Below are 19,264 nucleotides of genomic sequence, written 5' to 3' on the forward strand. Positions count from 1 at the left end.
GTATGTAATTTTGGTCTGGGAACTAAGGAGAGTCTGCGAGAGGAATTTAAAGAAATGAAAAATATTTTTAGGCCTGGCGTGGTGGCTCAAGCCTGTAATCCCAGCACTTTGGGAGGCCGAGGCGGGTGGATCACGAGGTCAAGAGATCGAGACCATCCTGGTCAACATGGTGAAACCCCGTCTCTACTAAAAATACAAAAAATTAGCTGGGCATGGTGGCACGTGCCTATAATCCCAGCTACTCAGGAGGTTGAGGCAGGAGAATTGCCTGAACCCGGGAGGCGGAGGTTGCAGTGAGCCGAGATCGCGCCTGGGTAACAAGAGCGAAACTCCAGCCTGGGTAACAAGAGCGAAACTCCGTCTCAAAAAAAAAAAAAAAAGGAAAATATTTTTGAGATAGGTATATAGTGAACTAGGTTTGGAAACTCCTAAAATCTGGAATTTTTTTTGCATATATTCTTATTTATTCCTTTTAGACATTGGCAAAGATGACAGTGAAAGTAGATAACTTTTGTAATTTCAATAGGCAGAAAGGTAGTAACTATATAGTCAGGTTTGAATTTAAATCTGCTTTATTGATTTGGTTGTTTTATGTATGTGAGAATAATTGTTGAAACTAGTCAATGTAGAACTGGTTCTTGACGTTACGGTATACTGAAGCTACTGAACTTACTGAGTTATGCACATCTGCATGGAAATAAAGGAAGATATTGAGAAAGGAAGTGCTGAACAAATTTGTATTGAGGGGAAGACGTACACACACACACACACACACACACACACATCATCTGGCTCAGGGTGTCACAGTTTTAAGCCGTAGTTTTCCTGTGAGCTTGCACTTTCTACCCATGCACTTGCAGTTGTAGTCGGTTATTACTTTTATCATACTAAGACCATCTGTTTCAGAAAAAGAAAGGTATTAACAGGAGGAACAGACATTCCGTTTAGAAACTCTAACAATGTTTTTATGGCGAAAATAATAGTTTCTGGAATATGTCAGTTGGTGACTGGTAAAATAGACTTGAATACTACTGAAGACGATAGTAGGTCACAGAAATACAAAACAACTCTGAGAAGAAAGAGAAGATTCTTTATTTTCATTTTTTTTGATTGGTCACGATTGCAGTATTCTTTACATTGGCACCATTTAAAAGAAAACGACAAATCATTTTATTTTAATAAGAAGACTTAACCTGAAGTCTACTTACTTAACAAAATGTCAAATGTGTAGTGCAGTATTGCTGACTGTAAGTACATAGCACCATTTTGCTCTGATTGGCTTTACTGTCCATTTGGATGGTAGACCCATTTGGTGCATTTACTGTCCATTTGGATGGTGGACCCATTTGGTGCATTTACTGTCCATTTGGATGGTGGACCCATTTGGTGCATTTACTGTCCATTTGGATGGTGGACCCATTTGGTGCATTTACTGTCCATTTGGATGGTAGACCCATTTGGTGCATTTTTTTTTTTTTAATTTTTTATTGGATTTTAGGTTTTGGGGTACATGAGCAGAGCATGCAAGACAGTTGCGTAGGTACACACATGGCAGTGTGCTTTGCTTTTCTTCTCCCCTTTACCCACATTTGGCATTTCTCCCCAGGCTATCCCTCCCCACCTCCCCCTCCCACTGGCCCTCCCCTTTTCCCCCCAATAGACCCCAGTGTTTAGTACTCCCCTTTCTGTGTCCATGTGTTCTCATTTTTCATCACCCACCTATGAGTGAGAATATGTGGTGTTTCATTTTCTGTTCTTGTGTCAGTTTGCTGAGGATGATGTTTTCCAGATTCATCCATGTCCCTACAAACGACACAAACTCATTTACTGTCCATTTGGATGGTGGACCCATTTGGTGCATTTACTGTCCCTTTGGATGGTGGACCCATTTGGTGCATTTACTGTCCATTTGGACGGTGGACCCATTTGGTGCATTTACTGTCCCTTTGGATGGTGGACCCATTTGGTGCATTTACTGTCCCTTTGGATGGTGGACCCATTTGGTGCATTTACTGTCCATTTGGACGGTGGACCCATTTGGTGCATTTACTGTCCATTTGGACGGTGGACCCATTTGGTGCATTTACTGTCCATTTGGATGGTGGACCCATTTGGTGCATTTACTGTCCATTTGGATGGTGGACCCATTTGATGCATTTACTGTCCATTTGGATGGTGGACCCATTTGGTGCATTTACTGTCCATTTGGACGGTGGACCCATTTGGTGCATTTCTCTCAGTTTAACCATTCTCCTTAGTTAAACTAAAAATGCTGTGCTATTATTTCTTTGGGAAATCGTGCCCATTTGTTTGACTGCAGTTGATGGTGCTGTGTAATGAACCTGCAATGGAGACGATTTAAAAAGGCAAAAATTTGATTGTACAAATGAAGATATTTACATCCTAATGTATTTTATTTATAACTTTTAATAAAAGTAGCAAGTAGAACACTGATACTGCCCATGATTACCTTACTGCTATCTAAATTTTACCAAAATGAAGTATATAGCTGATTTATTCTCTTTATCTGAATGCATGGCAATTCTCTGACTTAACCATAGTGTTAGGTTCCAAATAATGGAATAGGACAGGACCTTTTAAACCAGGAGCCAAATGCACTGTATAAATTGATACCTGAATAATAGTCATGATGACTCTTGATGGTTTTTGGCTTCAGTGACACACAGAATCCTGCCTAGGAGATGCCTTTGATGATGGAGAGCGATAGATATAATGAGAGTGTGCTTTTCTGGGGTTGAGGCAGATGTTAGCGCTCCTATTGCTTTATCAGAGTATTCATTCCTAGGAAAGGAATGAAGTAATTTGTATCCAACCTGTGTTTGACATTTTTCATTTTTTGAAAGATACCTAGTATTAATTTATAGTCCAGCAATCTGATTTACAAAAAATCTTACAACTGGAAAGAACCTAGTATTTCTTCCATAGTAAACAGCCAAATGATTCATAAGCCAAGTAGAATTGTCCTGAGCTCTTGTATAGTATTTGCTGTGGGTTCCACATATTCATCTCTTTAAAACTTGTTTGGAAATCAACCAAGGCTTCATGTGTGCTGTATGGCAATTTTAGTTCATTTTTCTGATTCAGTATAGACCAGTCAAAGCAGACAAGAGAAAAGTCAAGTATAGCTCATTGTCTCAGATACCAAACCACATTCCCTGGGGATCTGAGTAGGATTTCATTTTTAGAAAGCAGAATAGTAGCTGCGGGCAGTGGCTTGCACCTGTAATCCCAACACTTTGGGAGGCCACGGTGGGAGGATAACTTGAGCCTAGGAGATTGAGACCAGTCTGGCCAACATAGTGAGGCCAAGTCTCTACTTAAAAAAAAAAAATTAGCTGTGTATGATGGCACATGTCTGTAGTCCAGTTACTCTGAAGGTGAGGTGGGAGGATCACTTGAACCCAGGAGGTTGAGGCTACAGTGAGCTGAGATTGCATGTACTGCACTCCAGCCTGTGCGACAGAGTGAGACCCTGTTAAAAAAAAAAAAAAAAAGGAAAGTCATGCTTCAATTTGGGAAAAATATGCCAGCAACATTTCCGAAAACTTTTATCACAGTCCTAAATTGAAAATAACAGGGCAGGCAGTTCTAATTTTGTAAGATAAATGCTTTTATAACTAATGTTGCAAAATATTTCTACATGGATGTCTGTAATTTCGAGTGATTCAGTGTAATGAGATTTCAGAAGAAATATGCTGTTACCTACATATGTATATATTCTTATGCTGCTTTCCTAAGATCCAGATCCACACAGTGACTCATTACTGTATACATCAAACACTGCTACCTCCCTCCCCAGTCTCTCCTGCCCCTTTCTGCTTCTATACCTTTCTTGGTCTTGCCTATCTCTATATCTGTTTTTATCTTTATTCTCTATTTGTACATTGTCTTGTTCTACTTGCTTCTTAAATAATTTAGAAGAGTTTAAAAATATCTAAAATATGAAAAGAAAATGTAAGTATTTCAAGAACCAGAAAGAGAAAATCAGGATAGGAAACTAATAAAGGTAGAAATAAGATTAATACTCAGAAATGCATACTGTATGATGAAAAAGGTGCTAGCCATCTAAAATAACATGAAATCATTTAGTTTCCATTTTCAGAATGTTCAATCTTTTGTTGAGGAGATGCACACCCTTTACTGATGCTGAGTCAAAGATGAAGGTTCCCTTACGAATATTCAAAAAGACAATTCCTTCTATAATATCTCTATAGTTTATATTTGATAATTATAAAGAGGATGCTTATGTAATTATTTGTAACAAAGTTCACAGAACTTTAGAAAATAATGATAAAACTCTATTTAGTAAATATAGTTCTATCGGGCCCAAATCAGTGCAGTCTGAGCTGCAGCCTGATCCACGGATACATTTTGGGTATCTAATTTTGCAAGTTTTCGTTATCTAGTGTTTTCAGTAAGGATTGAGCAGCCAATTTCAGTAACTCAGAATTGAGAAGCAGGATGAAAGAGCTATGGATTTGGTTTTTAAATAAGCAATATTAGAACACATTTGATTATTAATTGATTGAGTTCAGCGGGAGAGGTTGATTATGAGGAAAGAGAATAGGATCATGAAGCGATGAATTCCTTGAGGAAGAGAGAGGCGATGGGATGCAGAAGCTCGCGGGAGGGGTTGAGGAACAGGCCCTTGTAACTTCTCTGTAACAGGGGGAATCGTGTGTATGTCTAGGGAGACTTTGTAGATTTGTTAGTGGAGAGATAAAGGAGCTTTGATGATCTATAAATCTGAAAAAAAGTATGAAAATAAGAAAGCAAACTCATGAGGGAAACAGGTATTGTAGAATTCCCATCTAGAGTTTGAGATCCTTAATTTTGAACCAAAATCAGCCATCCTTATTAGGTGTTTTTCCTGGAAGTAATTTGTTAATCAGCATCTAAGCAACTAAAAGCAGTGTTCAGATTTTAAAACAGAGAATTACAGATAACATGTTTCTATGAGACTGATTACCATAATGGACTACCAAATCTGATATGGTAAGGAAGTAAGTGAAGATTAGCGAAAACTGATACATGGTGAAAAATTAATGGATTCACCTGATCAAATTTCTCGGAAGTTTGAAGAAGTAAAGTAGTAGGAGTTATAGAGCAAGTGAACTAGGTGTAAAATAAGAATGGTAGTGGTCAGAGAGTGAGTCAGATGTTGAGAATAAGCGTTCAGAGGGATTGCAGATTCTGATGATGACAAGCTCATCATTGGGGTGGTGGATTGCTAATGTGGACAGAAGACCAATGGGGGACAAGGATTTAGAGGAAACGAGGTATGGATATTGTGGATATTGAGTTGTGGGTATTGGAAAGGCCTATTTGTATTGAGGTACATTCCTTGTATACCTAATTTATAGAATTTTTTTTTTCTATCATGAAAGGATCTTGAATTTGTCAGATGCTTTTTCTGTATCTATTGAAATGATCATACGGTTCTTGCCCTTCATTCTGTTAGTATTATGTATCATGCTTATTGATTTGCTTATGTTTAACCATCCTTGCCTCTCTGGAATCAATCCCACTTGATCACGGTGAACGATCTTTTTAATGTGCTGTGTTGAATTTGGCTTGCTGGTATTTTGTTGAGAATTTTTGCATCTTTGTTCATCAGGGATATTGGCCTGTAGTTTCCTTCTTTTGTTATATGTCCTCGTCTGATTTTGTTATCAGGATAATGCTGGCCTCATAGAATGAATTTAAAAGTTTTCCATTCTTTCATATTTTAGAATAGTCTGAGTAGAATTGTTATTAGTTGTTTAAATGTTTGATGGAATTCAGCAGTGAAGCTATCAAGTCCTGGGCTTTTCTTTGGTAGGAGACTTTGTAGAACTGATTCAGTGTTCTTACTCGTTATTTGTCTGTTCTGTCTCTTTCTAGTGCAATCTTGGTAGGTTGTATGTATCCAAAATTTGCCATTTTTTCTAAGTTATCCAGTTTGCTGCCTATAATTGTTCATAACCTTTTAATGATTCTTCGTATTTCATTGGTATCAGATGTAATTTCTAGTTTCTCTTGAGTCTCCCTTCTATTTTTTTTTTTAGTCTAAAGGTTTGTTCAATTTTGTTTATCTTTTCAAAAAACCAGCTCTTTGTTTGTTGATCTTTTGTATTGTTTTGATGCTTACCACAATGGATGAGAAAGCACACACATACTCTCTGACATGTCATTGTTAAACTTTAGAGCACTAAGGAGCATATTTTCAAAGATTAGAAAGAAAAAACCAAGTTACTCCTGGGATATGAATCAAGATGTCATTTAGCTTTTCATCAAAATAATTGGATGATAGAAGACAATGCAGAAGTTTTCTCCGAGATTCAAGGGAGTTTTCAACTTCGAATGCTGCGTCTTGCTAAGTTGGTAATCTGCGAAGAATGCTGAACAGACACGTACTGTCAGTGTCACAAAGTAGGCTTAACCAATTGCAGATACAGGTCAAGCATCCCAAATCTGATAATTCAAGATCCAAAGTGCTTAATCCAAAGGGCTCAAAAAGTTTGGAAGTTTGGGGCATTTTAGATTTTGAATTTTTGGATTTGGAATGCCGAACTGCTGTAAGTATATAGTATAGAAATATCCCCAAATCTGAAAAAAGTCTGAAATCCAAAACATTTCTGGTCCTAAGCATTTTGGATAAAGCATACCTAATTTGTAGCAAATGGTATAGCCTCAGGTAGGTGTTCGAAAAATGGAAAAGATAACAAATATATCCAACGTTTCAATATCCTGAAAGATTTTTAACATGCTCGGAAGAGTGATTGAATTCAATAAGGTCAAGTTAAAAGTCCTTTCTTTGTCTACTATTTTGCTTTCAGGTATAATAGAAGGATTATAGTCACATATGTGAGAAATGGTTGTGTCTTGAAATAGGATTTCTTTTTGCATCTTCCAAAAGAAAGCATATGTGATCTTGAACTGTATTATACAAAATATCTTGAGAAAAAGGAAGTGGGAGTATTATTTTACTTCATCTTGGTAGACAATACATTTATTCTTTTTTCATTCAGCAGACATGTTAGGTATAAACTCTGTGTGGCTCTTGTGGAGCTCCTAGATTAATGGGAGAGACAAACAGGTAAAGAGAACCAATAATGGAATGCTTGATGTGCTTATAGAAGCATGTTATTTAGTGCTGCTGTATCCCAAAGGATTGAGACTCCATATGAATTTTAGAGGGTCTTGAGGAATGAGTGGGACATTAGCAGATGGAGGTCATTCTAGGAAGAGGGGAAAGTGTGTCCTGATGCTTGATAAAGCATGAGGTTCCAAAGGGTGAGTGGATTTTCTTGTGTGCTGAGAGTGTGTGTAGTAGGGGTCTGTGACAGTCCTTCGATGAAGTCAGGAAACTTAGGGACAAGTAAAATGACCAAATCCGAAGTCTGCTGATGCCCACCTCGTGCCTTTGTGAATAGTTCAACTTATACAGCGATTCATCAGTAGAGCATTACTGTTAATCTTTATTTTAGAATTTCTTAGCAATATTATTAAGTGACAATGAAAATATTATATAAATGTAGCTTAGAAAAAGCCTGTTGAAAAGTAAGTGTTCGAAACCATTCTTAGTTTCTAGTAAGGGATTGAAGAGGTTGTATATTTAAAATGTTAAATCTACTGAGATAGTTTATGTTATTTCCTCAGCATTTTGGTTTAAAAAGCATTCATCTGCTTTTTCCATCTCACATTATAAATTTCCAAATAGCATGAATTGTATAGTTCACTGTTTATGATATGAATAAAAACATTGTATTTATGAACTTCAGATGTTCTGACACATAAAGATTGATGTGATGCATCTTTGTACCTTCCTTAATTAAATGTATTCTTTTCTCCATTTGTAATAGAGTGGAATGGCAATTGTCTAGGCTACGATCATCTAAATTTATTTTATTTGGAAACTGAAGTGCTTATTTCCACTGAGCTCCTATTGCAAGATACAAAAGAAAAGAGATAAACAAATTGAGTGTTCATTTTGGTTACTAATTTTTAAGGGCATAATTTAAAATACAGGTTCTTTCATATGTTATAAATAGGAAAATGCATTTCCCCATCGATGAAATATATACTCTGGAAAATCTCCAGGGGCTATAATATTAACCATCTTGGAGTACTAACACTGAGAAAAACGTTTAGTAATCAAAATAATACTCTATAAATCTTGGACTCATTAATTCTTTGGATTTTTGGTAATCTGAAAAAACATAAAAAATGTTGTTGTGTTTATAAATTCCAGGACTAATTGCAATTTTTTTTTCTTTTCTTTGGAGACAGACCTTCACTCTATCACCCAGGCTGGAGTGAAAGTGTCACAATCTCGGCTCAGTGCAACCTCTGCCTCTCAGTTCAAGTGATTATTGTGCCTTGGCCTCCCGAGTAGCTGGGCAGGTGTGCACCTCCACGCCCACTTCATTTTTTGAATTTAGTAGAGAGGCTCCACTGCATTGCCGAGGCTGGTCTTGAACTCCTGGGCTCAGGCGATCTGCCTTCCTTGGACTCTGAAAGTGCTGGGGTTACAGGTGTGAGCCACTGCACCTGGCCTAACTGTAAATTTTTTATTCCAGAAAAATTGTTTTTTTTATTTTTCTTCTGTATATGTTGATGAAAAAATAAAAAAAACAGAAACTAATAATTAAAATTATAGTATAGTAAATATCCCACCTGTTTAAATGTTTACTATGATTTTTATATTAAAAAACTTTGAGGTTCAGGGGTACATGTGTAGGTTTGTTATATAAGTAAACTTGTGTCATGGGAGTGTGCTGTACAGATTAGTTTTCTCACCCAGGTACTAAGCATAGTACCTGATAATTACTTTTTTCCTGATCCTCTCCTTCCTCCCACCCTCCACCCTGAGGCAGGCCCCAGTGCCCTTGTTTCTCTTTGTGTCCATGTGTTCTCATCATTTAGCTCCTACCTATAAGTGAGAACACGCAGTATTTGTTCGTCGTTGTTGTTGTTGTTCCTACATTAGTTTGCTGGGAATAACGGCCACCAGCTTCATCCATGTTCCTGCGAAGGGCATGATCTTGTTCTTTATTATGGCTGCATAGTATTCCATGCTGTATACCTACCACGTTTCCATTATCCCATCTATTGTCAGTGGACAGTTAGGTTGATTCGTTGTCTCTGCTATTGTGAATAGGGCTGCAGTGAACACGTGTGCATGTGTCTTTATGGCAAAACGATTTATATTCCTTTTGGTACATATCAAGTAATGGGACTGCTGGGTCAAATGACAGTCATGTTTTTAGTTTCCGGAGGAATTGCCACACTGCTTTCCACAAGGGTCAAACGAATTTATACTCCCACCCGCAGTGCAGAAGCATTCTTTCTTCCTTGCAATCCTGCTAGCCTCTGTCATTTTTTGAAATATTAGCACTTTGGTGTTACGTGGTATCTTATTTTGGCTTCTCTAATGATCGGCGATATTGAGCATTGTTTTATGTGCTTGTCGGCTATATGTATGTAGTCTTTTGAAAAGTGTTCATATTCTTCATTCACTTTTTAATGGGGTTGCTTTTTTTTTCCTTGTAAGTTTGTTTTAAGTTCCTTATAGATTCTGGATATTAGACCTTTTCCCAGGGCATAGTTTACAAATGTTTTCCCTCATCCTGTAGGGTGTTTGTATACTCTGTTGATAGTTTCTTTTGCTGTGCAGAAGCTCTTTAGTTTAATTAGATCCCATTTGTCAATATTTGCTTTTGTTGCAGTTGCTTTTGGTGTCTTTGTCATGAAATCTTTACCAATTTCTATGCCCAGAGAGATATTTCCTAGGTTGTCTTCCAGGGTTTTTATAGATCTTGGTTTTACATTGAAGTCTTCAACCCATCTTGAGTTGATTTTTGTATATGGTGTAAGGAAGGGGTCCAGTTTCAGTCTTTCACATATTGTTAGCCAGTTATTCCAGCACCATTTATTGAATAGGAAACGTTCCTTTATTGTGTGTTTTTGTCAGCTTTGCTGAAGATTAGATGGTTGAAAGTGTGCAGCATTAATTCTGTGCTCTCTCTTCTGTTCTGTTGGTCTATGTGTCTGTTTTTGTACCAGTACCATGCTGTTTTGGTTACTGTAGCCCTGTAGTATAGTTTGAAGTAGGGCAATGTGATGCTTCCAATTTTGTTCATTTTGCCTAGGATTACCTTGGCTATTTGTTATCTATTTTTTTGTTCTATATGGAGTTTAAAATATTTTTTTCTAGCTCTGTGAAGAATGTCATTGATTGTTTGATAGGAATAGTGTTGAATCTGTAAACTGCTTTGGGTAGTATGGCCATTTTGATGATATTGATTCTTCTTGTCCATAAGAATGGAATGTTTTTCCATTTCTTTGTGTCATCTTTGATTTATCTGAACAGTGTTCTGTCATTCTTACTGTGGATATCTTTCACCTCCCTTGTTAAATGTATTTCTAGGTATTTTATTCTTTTTGTGGTAATTGTGAATTGGATTGTGTTCCTGATTCAGCTCTTGGCTTGGATGGTATTGGTATGTAGGAATGGTAGTGATTTTTGTACGTTGATTTTATATCCTGAGACTTTGCTAAAAGTTGTTTATCAGCTTCAGGAGTTTTTGAGCCCAGACTATAGAGTTTTCTAGATGTAGAATCATGTTGCCTGCCAACAGGATAGTTTGACTTCCTGTCTTTCTGTTTGGACTATTTGGATGCCATTTCATTTCATTTCATTTCTACTTTTCCTTTCCCTTTTCTTTTCCTTTCCTTTCTTTTCTTTTCTTGCCCTCTCCTCCCCTCTCCCTCCCTCCCCCTCTCCTCCCCTCTCCTCCCCTCTCCTCCCCTCTTCTCCCCTCTCCTCCCCTCCCCTTCCCTCCCCTCCCTTCCTTTCTCCTCTCCTCTCCCCTCTTCCCTCTCCCCTCTCTCCTCTTTTTTTTGCTTGACTGCTCTGACCAGGACTTTCCATACTATGTTGAATAGGAGTGGTAAGAGGGGGAATCCTTGTCTTGTGTCAGTTTTCAAATGGAATGCTTTTAGAAAACTTTAGGTCAATATCCTTGATGAAGACAGATGCAAAAATCCTCAAAATATACTAGCACACCAAAACACTAACCCACCATGATCAAGTAGGCTTTATCCCTGGGATGCAAGGTTAGTTCAACATATACAAATCAATAAATGTGATTGATTTTGTGAATGCTTCCAGTTTTTGCCCGTGCAGTATGGTGCTGGCTATAGGTTTGTCATAAGGGTCTTTTACTAATTTGAAGTATGTTTCTTCAATGCCTAGTTTATTGAGGATTTTTAACATGAAGGATGTTGAATTTTATTGAAAGCCTTTGCTTAATCTGCTGAAATGATCATGTGGCTTTTGTCTTTAGCCCTCTGTTATGTGATCAATCACATTTATTGATTTATATGTGTTGAATTAACCTTGCATCCCAGGGATAAAGCCTACTTGATTGTGGTGGATCAGTGTTTTGGTGTGCTCGTATTTCTGAGGATTTTTGCATTTGTCTTCATCAAAGATGTTTGCCTGAAGTTTTCTTTTTTGTTATGCATATGTCAGGTTTTGCTATCAGGATAATGCTGGCTTCATAGAATGAGTTGGGAAGGATTCCTTCCTTCTCAATTTTTTGGAATAGTTTCGGCAGGAATGGTATCAGGTTTTCTCTATACATCTGGTAGAATTCAGTTGTGAATCTTTCTGCTCCTGGGCTCTTTTTGGTTGGTAAGTTTTTTTATTACTGATTCAATTTTAGAACTTGTTACTGGGAGGATGTTTGTGCCTAGGAATTTATCCATTTCATCTGGATTTTCTAGTTTTTGTGCACATAGGTGTTCATAGTAGTTGATAGTTTTTTTTGTGAATGTGTGTTTTTTAAATTTCTGTGAGGTCAGTGGTAACATCCCCTTTATCATTTCTAATTGTGTTTATTTGGATCTTTTTTCTTCTTTATTAGTCTAGCTCTAGTGGTCTATCTTACCAGTTTTTCCAAGAACTAGCTCTTGGTTTTGATCTTTTGGGGTGTGTGTGTGTGTGTGTGTGTGTGTGTGTGTTTATGTGTGTGTGTGTGTGTGTGTGTGTGTGTGTGTGTCTCAATTTCCTTCAATTCCATTCTTATTTTGGTTATTTGTTGTCTTCTGTTAGCTTTGGGATTGGTTTGCTCTTCTTTAACTCTTTTAGTTGTGATGTTAGGTTGTTAATTTAAGATCTTTCTAAGTGTGTTTATTGCTATAAATTTTTCTCTTAACAAACAGCCTTAGCTGTGACCCATAGATTCTAGTATGTTGTGTCTTTTCTCATTAGTTTTAAAAAACTTCTTCATTTCTGACCTGATTTCATTACTTGCCCAAGTAATTCAGGAGCAGATTCTTTAATTTCCATGGAATTGGATGGTTTTAAGTGATTTCCTTAATCTTGATTTCTGTTTGTATTGCACTGTGGTCTGAGAGTGTGATTGGTATGATTTTTTTTTAATTTCCTGAGGATTGTTTTATGTCCAATCGTGTGGTTGATTTTAGAGTATGTGCCATGTGCCAATGAGTAGAATGTATCTTGTGTTGTTTTGGGGTGGAGAGTTTTTTAGATGTCATTAGGTCCATTTGGTCATGTGTTGAGTTTAGGTTCTGAATATCTTTGTTAATTTCCTGTCTCGATGATCTGCCTTATACTGTCAGCGGGGTGGTGAAGTCTCCAGTTGTTAATTTGTGGGAGTCTAAGCCTCTTTGCAGGTGTCTAAGAACTTGCTTTATGAATCTGGGTGCCCCTGTGTTGTGTGGCTGTATATTTAGGGTAGTTATATCTTTGTCTTGGCTTGAACGCTTACCGTTATGTAATGTCCATCTTTGTATTTTTTGATCTTTGTTGGTTTAAAGTCTGTTTTTGTCTGAAGTTAGGATTGCAACCACTGCTTTCTTCTGATTTCTATTTGGCACGTTTTTCTCCATTTCTTTGTTTAGAGCCTCTGGGGGGCATTGTTGTGTGCAAGATGAGTCACTTGACGACATCATACCAGTCAGTCATACCACTCTGTGTCTTTCAATTGCCTTATTTAGCCTATTCACATTCAAGGTTACTATTGATATGTGTGGATTTGGTCCTGTCATTGTGTTGTTAGCTGGTATTTTTTTTTTTTTTTTTTTTGAGACGGAGTTTCGCTCTTGTTACCCAGGCTGGAGTGCAATGGCGCGATCTCGGCTCACCAAAACCTCCGCCTCCTGGGTTCAGGCAATTCTCCTGCCTCAGCCTCCCGAGTAGCTGGGATTACAGGCACGCGCCATCGTGCCCATATTTTCTGGTTATTATGCAGACTTGTTTGTGTGGTTGCTTTATAGTGTCAGTGGTCTGTCTGTGTACATTTTTTTTTTTTAATTGGTTGTAACAGTCTTTCCATATTTAGCATCCCTTTTAGGAGCTCTTGTAAGGCAGATGTAGTGGTTACAAGTTCCCTTATTATTTGCTTGTCTAAAAAGGATCTTATTCTCCTTCAATTATAAAGCTTGATTTGGCTGCATATGAAATTCTTGGTTAGATTCTTTTTTAAATGACTGTTTAATATAGGCCCCCAATCTGTTCTGGCTTGGAGGGTTTCTGCTGAAAGGTTCGCTAAAGCCTGATGAGGTCCTTTTTTTTTAGGTGACCTGCCCTTTTTCTCTAGCTGCTTTTAACATTTTTTAATTTAACTTTGACTTTGGAGAATCTGATGATATGTGTCTTGGGGTTGGTCTTTTTGTGTAGTATTTCACAGAGGTTTTCTGCATTTCCTGAATTTGAATGTTGGCCTGTCCAGCAAGGTTGGAGAAGTTCCATGGATAATATCCTGAAATACGTTTTTTAAGTTGCTTGCTTTCTCTGCATCTCTTTCAGGAGCACCAGTGATTCCTAGATTTGGCCTGTTTACATAATCCCAAATTTCTTAGAGGTTTTTTTGATTTCTTTTCATTCTTTTTTCTTGAGTTTTGTCTGACTGTCTTATTTCAAAGAGTCTGTCTTCAAGCTCTGAGACCCCTTATTTTAGACTGGTCTGTTTTGCTAATACTTGTAACTACATTATAAAATTCTTGTGTTATGTTTTTCAGCTAAATCATGTCAGTTAGGTTCTTTTTTATATTGGGTGTTTTGTCTGTTGGCTCTTGTGCTGTTTTATTGCTGTTCTTAGATTCCTTGGATTGGGTTTTGACATTCTCCCAAGTCTCAAAGGTGTTACTTCTGTCTGTATTCTGAATTCTATTTCTGTCATTTCAGCTCTCTCAGCCCAGATAGGATTCCTTGCTGTAGAATTAGTATGATCCTTTGGAGGAAAGGACGTAACTCTGGCCATTTTAGTTGGTGGAATTTTTGCACTGGTTCTTTCTCATCTCTGTAAAGTGGATGTTCATTTTTACATTTTTACCATTTGGTGACATTAACGTATTATACTTGGTCACAGTAGCATACCTATTTTGTATCTAAAATGTTGCCTGTATTTGACTTTTTCTTTAGACTTTTTGCTTTTGCACATTTTTCAGTCTGCATTTTTCATATCACATAGTTTTAATATTTTCAGCCAACATTTTTGAGCATCTAATTTTTGTTTGATCTAATTATAATGTAAAGATAAATTTGATCTCTGAAACAACCTGTGAAGTATGCTTTATTTTCTTCTTTATGTTGATGGAGAAATTGAAGATTGGATAATTTATTTTTATTAAAGTTACAGGTTTAAAATTGTATTAGATGTGTAAGGTTCTTTGTCTTAGTAGGAGGCCTGAGGAACTAGGACTCCCCTTCCTCACAGGGTTACTTTGATTCCCCCACTCGGCATCACAATCTGTAACTTGGTGCATGGTTATGATGTCCTAACTGTGAGATCACTTCTCCCCTGTGCACTTCATTTTATACTTGGTGGGTCTTGTAACAGAAACGTACACTAACAAATCATATCATGCCGTCCTTCAGCTTTGAAGTCTTTGCATTTATAATAATATCCAAACTCTTCACCAACTCTTAAAGGTCTCCCTGTACGTTCCAACTCTTGCCTAATGTCCAACCTTATGTAGGAGTACTTTCTCACTCTGTCCTTTCACTTCTTCGGACACGTCTGACATTTTCTGCCCTGAGTCATTGTATTTGCCACTCACTCCACGTGGAATGCTTTTCCCATCTTTAAGGTTCAAGCTTTATGTACAAAATCATTAGGAACCTGAGGTGTAGACTCCAATTGATAGTTTAGATCCCAGCTCTAGCTTAAAATTCTTCTGAATGATTTTGGAAAAATTATATAATCATTAAAAATTTATTAAATGGCCATAAGATAGTACTATAATATTATGTCTGAATCAAGTGAAATAATCCCTAAAAAGCACGTAATAATTTCCTGACCCACTGTGAGTGCTAGGTAAATTTTGGCTGCTGATATATTACCGTCAGTAGTACCTCTGATGTTACCTTCTCAATGTTGCCTTTCCTGACCATAGTATCTCAAGAAAGGACTTTATCACCGCACTCTGTTTCTGCATCACAGTATTTTCATAAAGTTGGTTTCATACGTTATTCACTTGTTTATTTTCTGCCCTTCTCACTAGAGTGAGGACCAGGATCATGTACATGTTGTTCACATTGTCTCCTTAGCACTTATCACTCAGCAATATTTTCTGAATAAATGAGTAGAAGCAGTTTTACCTTGAGTCTCACTGAAACTATAAAGAAGAACTGTCTTCCATCACCTCTCTATTATAAAGAGAATTCATCCCTTTGATTTGTCTCTTTCCTTTGAACGTTCTGCACATGATGTTTCTTTGCTACTTTAGAGAGGGAAGTCTTTGCCCAATATGGAGTGTTGAGATAGGTCTTTAGAGAGCTCATAGGCCTCTGTTGAGATAATCCGAATTGTATAAAAGGAGAAGAGAAAAGCTTAGGACTATTCACATTTCATTTTGTCAGAGATTTTTTTCTTTGTCAGGACAGTAAAAGGAAAGAACTCCCTCCATAGGCAGCTGAGACGACACTTGGCCTCTCTTGGTGGAAAAGTTAAGGGCACTACTTCCCTTCTTGGTTAGCCCACAGCACCCTCCATTTTCCTTCGTACAGCACGTCTGCCCAGTGTAAACTAGAGAAGACTCAGCCTAGCAGTTGCACTGAGGTATTGAAGTAGGTCCTGACTGGGTTTGTCTTTCCTCACCAAGAACTCAGCTCTGGCCACCTAAGCTTGCATGTACTGTTGGCGTGCTGCTGAGAGTCATGTCCATGTTTTTCCCAATGGTAAATTCTGATCAATTTTCACATTGACTTATGGTGGATAGGCTTGCTGGGACATACCTGAACTTGCTTTATTTCCAGATGTTTTTGCAGTACCTACATGGGGGATTTACAAAAGCTGGTAGGTATATATAATGTCTTGTTAAGGTGCGGCATAAACACTGCTTACTCCACTGTGTTCTATGAGCGCATTTCTGAAGACTGTGGCTCTGCAGGAGCTGCCTGCAGGGAGGGTAACCGTGTTCAGTTGCGGCAGTGCCAACGTATGTATCTTGAGAAATTTGGCCCACGCCTGCCACCGCCACATCTGGCTTTGTGACTCTGAGAACCCTTACCACATCTCACTGTCTTCTCAGGCCAGGGTCACTGCAGCGTGCAGCTTTTTCATCCATACCTGCTGCATCCACAAGGCCTGGTACAACAGGATTTGAAGCCAGTGTTCTGGGAGATCACAGAGCTTTGAAAAGAGATGCAGTTGTCCAAACTCAGCTACCCCTGGAAGCCTAGGGTGTTACGTGGGCCTAGATGTGGGTTTCCCGGGATGGACAGAGGAACATAAAGACGAGGATCCTGGAGGTAGCCCCGAGCCAGAAGTCAAACATCTGCCCCGGAGGGACGAATGGCTGAAACAACACTGAGGGACAGTACTGAGCCGGTGCTACATACTGTTCCGGGACAAATGGGGGAGGAGACAGTTCTGTACCTCATGAAGTGACCTTTCTTTCACACTGAGTTCTGCAGCTCACAGGTGGACTTTCAAGAAAATACCAAAGACCAGGGAGTTCAGAGCCTGAAAAACACTTTCAGTGGCAGCTTTTCCTGGGGCAGCTGTGAACATCCATCATTGTTAATATCGTTCTTATCATGAATTGTGCCCTTTGCATCTCCCTAGCTGTTTTGTCTAATTCTTCTGTTAAGTTACAGGCCTTCCTATACTTGAAAATAGTCGTATACCTGCTAGGGGGAAGTCCTGGCACCCCTGTGTCAAGGTCAACCCTAATGGTTGATCCTGAGCCAGTGATGGCAGAAGTAGTGTTCAGTCTGTTGCTATCAGGCTGTCTTTCCAAGTCTCCTGGGAGCTCCTTGAGGGCAGAAGCTCTTCTTCCCTTATTGCTGATTTTATTCCTAGCATCTTGCATTGAGTTACATAAACGAATGAAAGTAAATAAATACTAGCCCAGGTATAATACATTGAATCTCAAGTGTAGTGTGGATAGGACTAGATTTAAAAGGTTCTTATACTGTACTTTATCCGCATTATTCTGTCTACCTCTCTACCTCTGCCCCATCACAACTGTGCTGACTCTAAAGCATTCAGACTTCGACTTCAGTGGCATTTATTTTAAAAAGAAGCATTATCTTTGAATGATGAAAACACCTAATCAGCATCGTGGGCGGAATTCAGCATCCAGAACAAGACTGGGGTAAAGGGAGGGCTGGGGAAGCTTAAAGGGGAATGGGGAATGACGTCAGCCACAAAGGCCAGGGTGTTCGCATGGATTGTGACAGGAATACTCAGTGTTTTATTATTTCTATCACTGTAAAAGGGAGTTATTAGGGGTGAGAGGAGACATATTCCTGAATTCTGGGTGGAGATGATAAATTGAAGTCCTAATAACCAATCTAAAGAAGTAATTATAAAATGTACCATGGTGCCATGGGGCATATAAATACTTTATGTGTCCATGTATCATGCTGCTCTAGCTAGATCCTAGACTCCCTAAGCAAGAGGACTGAGTTTGTGTTTGTACTACCATTGTGTCTCTTTATGACATCTGTGTAATATCCAGTGAATTAAATGGAATAGAGAATAGAGGACTTAGTCCTAGATTTCACAAAAGAATATAATTCCTGACCTGGCGTTGTGGCTCACGCCTGTAATCCCAGCACTTTAGGAGGATCACTTGAGGTCAGGAATTTGAAACCAGCCTGACTAACATGGTGAAACTCCATCTCTACTAAAAATGCAAAAATTTGTTGGGTGTCATGGCGCGCAGCTGTAATCCCACCTGCTCCAGAGGCTGAGGCATGAGAATCACTTGAACTTGGGAGGAGGAGGTTGCAGTGAGCTGAGATTATGGCACTGCACTCCAGCCTAGATGATAGAGTGAGACCCTATCTCAAAAAAAAAAAAAAAAAAAAGTGTATAAATTCCTTTAAAGGGACCAAATGTAATAATCTGGGCAGTTACATAAGAATGCATGGTTTTATTTAGTTAAGTACCTAGTGAACTGCAGACATAGTAAATCTCTATATATAAATTCAGGAAGACACAACGTTTTAATTGAGTTAAGATTAATATCTAGTGTTCCAGTACTAACTGACTAGTAACACTATTTCTCCCATAAGGCTGTTGGGGTTTAAATGAGAAAGTGACCTTAAAGTGCTTAAAATGTGACTGGTGCAGATTGAGCTCCTGTGGATATTAGAGAAATCAAGATTTGAGCAGACAGGATTGAAACCAGGTCCTGATGAAGAAGCAGGATTGAGCCAGAAGGATATGAACTATTAATTCTAGCACTGGCATTTAATTGCTTTTGATCTTTGGCAAGTCTCTGAAGCTTTCTGTGCTCCATTTTGCTTTGTATAAAAAGGCGCTATTGCAATCACAGTGTTTGGTACACGGTTTGTGCCCAAAAATCATAGCTGTTCTTATCATAGATGTTGTTATTACCACCTCTCTTATCATCATTGTCACCATTGTTGTCATTTTCAGAGTAGAGAATAGCTAGAAATTGGCCATCTTGGAGCAGTGGAGCTGAGGTCTCAGGGAGTAAAGGGAAACAAGATTTATATTTAGAAAAGGGTCTGACTGTAAAATGTGTCTTCAAATTAAAGGACTATCAGAAAAATAGAAAACTTTGATCATGATTATAGTGATTTATGCTGGTTACAGTATCTAAGATATTGAATTTTATATAGGTTAAATTATATTTCACTTCAGTATTTTGAGATGATGCCACATAAATTGTATTCTTGCAATGGCTGTTTTCTATTTAAATACAGGCCTTTTTAAAGGACCCAAGTTTGGGTGTTTTTTTGTTGTACCGAAAC

The 19,264-nt window shown here is 38.2% G+C and overlaps 1 protein-coding gene across 44 annotated transcripts in view; it reads left to right on the forward strand.

The window, feature by feature from the left end:
- Window positions 1-19,264, forward strand: part of BBS9 (Bardet-Biedl syndrome 9) — a 749,186-nt gene that overhangs the window by 249,210 nt on the left and 480,712 nt on the right. The gene's annotated exons all lie outside the window — the stretch shown is intronic.

The sequence above is a fragment of the Callithrix jacchus genome, chromosome 11 (assembly GCF_049354715.1).
Source record: "Callithrix jacchus isolate 240 chromosome 11, calJac240_pri, whole genome shotgun sequence".
Taxonomy (NCBI): domain Eukaryota; kingdom Metazoa; phylum Chordata; class Mammalia; order Primates; family Cebidae; genus Callithrix; species Callithrix jacchus.